At 38.4% G+C, this 2,922-nt stretch overlaps 1 long non-coding RNA gene across 1 annotated transcript; it reads right to left on the minus strand.

Annotated features, from left to right (window-relative positions):
• Window positions 1-425: 425 nt before the first annotated feature.
• LOC128194796 (uncharacterized) lies at window positions 426-2,359 on the minus strand. Its single transcript, XR_008246163.1, has 2 exons — window positions 1,932-2,359; window positions 426-1,846 (listed from the first exon to the last, which is right to left on the minus strand). It is a non-coding gene; the product is annotated as an uncharacterized LOC128194796 (long non-coding RNA).
• Between the last annotated feature and the right edge of the window lie 563 nt (window positions 2,360-2,922).

Genomic DNA, 2,922 nt, shown 5'->3' on the forward strand with positions numbered 1-2,922 from the left:
CTAGGTCGTCTCTCAAGGACCAATTTTGTGTCGGTTCAGTCTCAGATTTATCACGAAGTGGGGGGGGGTTGTGAATGTTTTGATGCAGAAAATTAAATAAATGCAGTGAAAATAAAGTTGATAAAAATGTAAATCAGGCGGTGCAGTAAAAGTAAAACTGAAAAACGTAAATCACAGAAATAGTAAAATTCAGAAAACGGTAAAAACGAAAACGGTAAATTCAGAAAATGGTAATTTGCAAGAACCAATAAACTTTTGACAGAATGTAAAATGCGCAATTGGAAATAAGGCATGAACTGAGATGAAATTGAATTGAGCAGAAACTTGCAGTAAATTAGAAAATGGCAGTGATTTGATCAAAGCTTTAAACGTGCAGATGAAATTATAAATTGCAAATTCGCAGATGAAAATAGAGTTCAAGAACATTGACTGAAAAACACACTGCAAATTAAAATTCAACTGAAAAACAAACTGGAAAACAATCTGGAAAACAAACCCAAAACCTCCCCAAAGGGGGAGGGGGAAAAATGAAAGCTCACGTAAATTGCTCTCTACACTACACTACTCCTACTCCTAAATCTACTGAGTTTTCTCTCCTGGATGCTTCTCCATTTTATAGCCAATTCTCTCACCAATAGTCTCCTCCCGTGAGCATCTCCCAATTTGTTCCCGTGAGAAAATAGGATGAGGGTCTCCATGTTTGTCTTTTTGCTTAGGCTTTCAGAAATTCCTTCAACCTTGTGACCCACTCCAAACTCCTGTAGCTTCCTTTTGATGTGCAAGCAGAACCGTGATCTTCTCCATTCAAAGTGTGCTTCTAGATGTGGCTGGACGTGATGCTCCTGCATGTGCTTCCATTCTAAGATCATTGCTTCTCCTTCAATTACGTTGCAGCTGTTACAGCATGTCCCAACTGCCTTTTCTTCTCTTCTTCGTGTTGCACACCATTCTTCTCCTCCATGGCTGCTGTCCGTGGCTGCTCCCATTCTTTCTGGATGGACGTGATTGTAAGCTATTACCATGCCTTTCACCAAACCGTAACCTCCATCTCTTCTCCCAGCTGCCTTCCAACATTTCTAGAAACAGCCGTGACATCCTCTTCTAATTCCAGCAGCCACCGTGTGCTACTGCAAGAAGGTGAAGTGGTCTTCTCGGTGATGGCTGCTCCAGCTCCAAACTCCTGGATCGTGAAGCATCTTCCTAGCCGTGAATGTGTGCTTAAAAGAAATACAAATGATGCTCTCCATCATCAATGAAAACGTGACACCATTGAGCAAAGGCCAGCACCGAGAATGGGAGTGACAGCTGCACCGTTTCTCCCCTGGACGTAGTTGCTAGGTGCTGCCGGATGGTTGCTCCAAAGCTGGACGCTTCTGCTTCCCGTGTGAGCTGCTGTACCCAGAAGAATCGGAGGAGTTTCTGCTCTACATGGTGGCTGCTCCGTGAAGGTGTTGAACGTTGGAAGGTTGAAGCTGCTGATGCTGGGGTGTCTTCTTCTTCTTCTGGACCAGCTGGCTGTGTGCACCTCCTTCTCTTGGCTGCTAGACCGTGGGCTACTCTTCATTTTTTAATGAAAGAATCCTTCAAGCTTTATGGTGTTATTTTCCGTTCCAGCAAAGAAGGTTGTGTGAGTGTGGCAGCTGTCTCATTTTTTAGCCATTGATAAGTGTCGTGTGTATGGTTTCCAGACCACTTCCTTAAGACCGTGAGTTGCAACATGGTGGTCCCCTTTCTACTTCAAATAAAATTCTGCACTTTGAAACTTCTCTTGGCCGTGAACTTCCATGGGGTAGTGGCTTCCTTTTTCAATCAAGCTTTAATAAAATATATATGGGCTGTTTGTTTTCTGTCACTTACAATTGTTTATTTAATCAAACTTTTGTCAAAAGCATAAAAGGGATTAAGAACCAAAAGCTTAGCATGTAGCTCACGTGATTTGTTCATGTTATTCTCTTTCCAATTTCTTGACAAAACCGTGGCCCCTACTTGGAACTTGGTGGTCCCTTCCTTGTCTCCCATTCAATTTCACTTGCAAAGAGAAATAAGACTTCATGTGCCGTGAGATGAATTGTAAGGTGGTCCCCTTCATCATTTTGCTTCAATTCTTTAGCAAAGAATGGATAGGCATTTAGCATGAATTGGCCGTGAGTTCTTTTGGTTGCAGCAATGACACTACAAAAATTAACACCACATTACAAAATATAAACTTAAAATAAAACTTTGCAAAATAGAATTTCCAATGGCTCCTAGGCCGTGTGGTGTGTAATGCTTCTAAGCCAATTTTGTTCAATTTTCCATTGTTCAACACACAAATTAAATTAATGTAGTACAACTTCTTCTAAATAAATAATATTGTGTGAATGTTTTTCCAATTGTCCCAATTTTTATTTCCAAAATTTTTCCTACAATTACTAATACAAATAATGCTTAGATAATTCAAATTAATCAAAATAAGAATTTCTGATCAAATTAAGCATAATTAGCAAAAACGGAAAAATACTGGACATTTAAGTACAATTCCTCGATTAATTCTAGTACAATAAACTAAGTGAAGTGAATAAAATAATGATTCATCAATGACACATTAATGTAAATTTCCTGTGCAATATATGTTTTTGTTTTTGTTCTTTTCTTGACTTGCTTTTGATTATACGGAAGTATAATTCTCTTTAAAAGTTGTTTTGTACTGGGAAGTATTTTTAGAACCAGAAATGTAAGAAAAGAAACTAAAAGTAACTACGCTAGGAATAACTTCTATGCTTTTGGTCATTCTCAACATCTGAATCTAATGCAAAATTATCTGCTCAATTAATTGAGGAATTAATAATTCAATAGATAATTTTAGAACTTGTTTTAAGGAATTAAACCAAGATACTCTTATGTGAATGCTTGAACAGAGAATGTATGTTTTCCTAAGATTTT

The sequence above is a fragment of the Vigna angularis genome, chromosome 11 (assembly GCF_016808095.1).
Source record: "Vigna angularis cultivar LongXiaoDou No.4 chromosome 11, ASM1680809v1, whole genome shotgun sequence".
Taxonomy (NCBI): domain Eukaryota; kingdom Viridiplantae; phylum Streptophyta; class Magnoliopsida; order Fabales; family Fabaceae; genus Vigna; species Vigna angularis.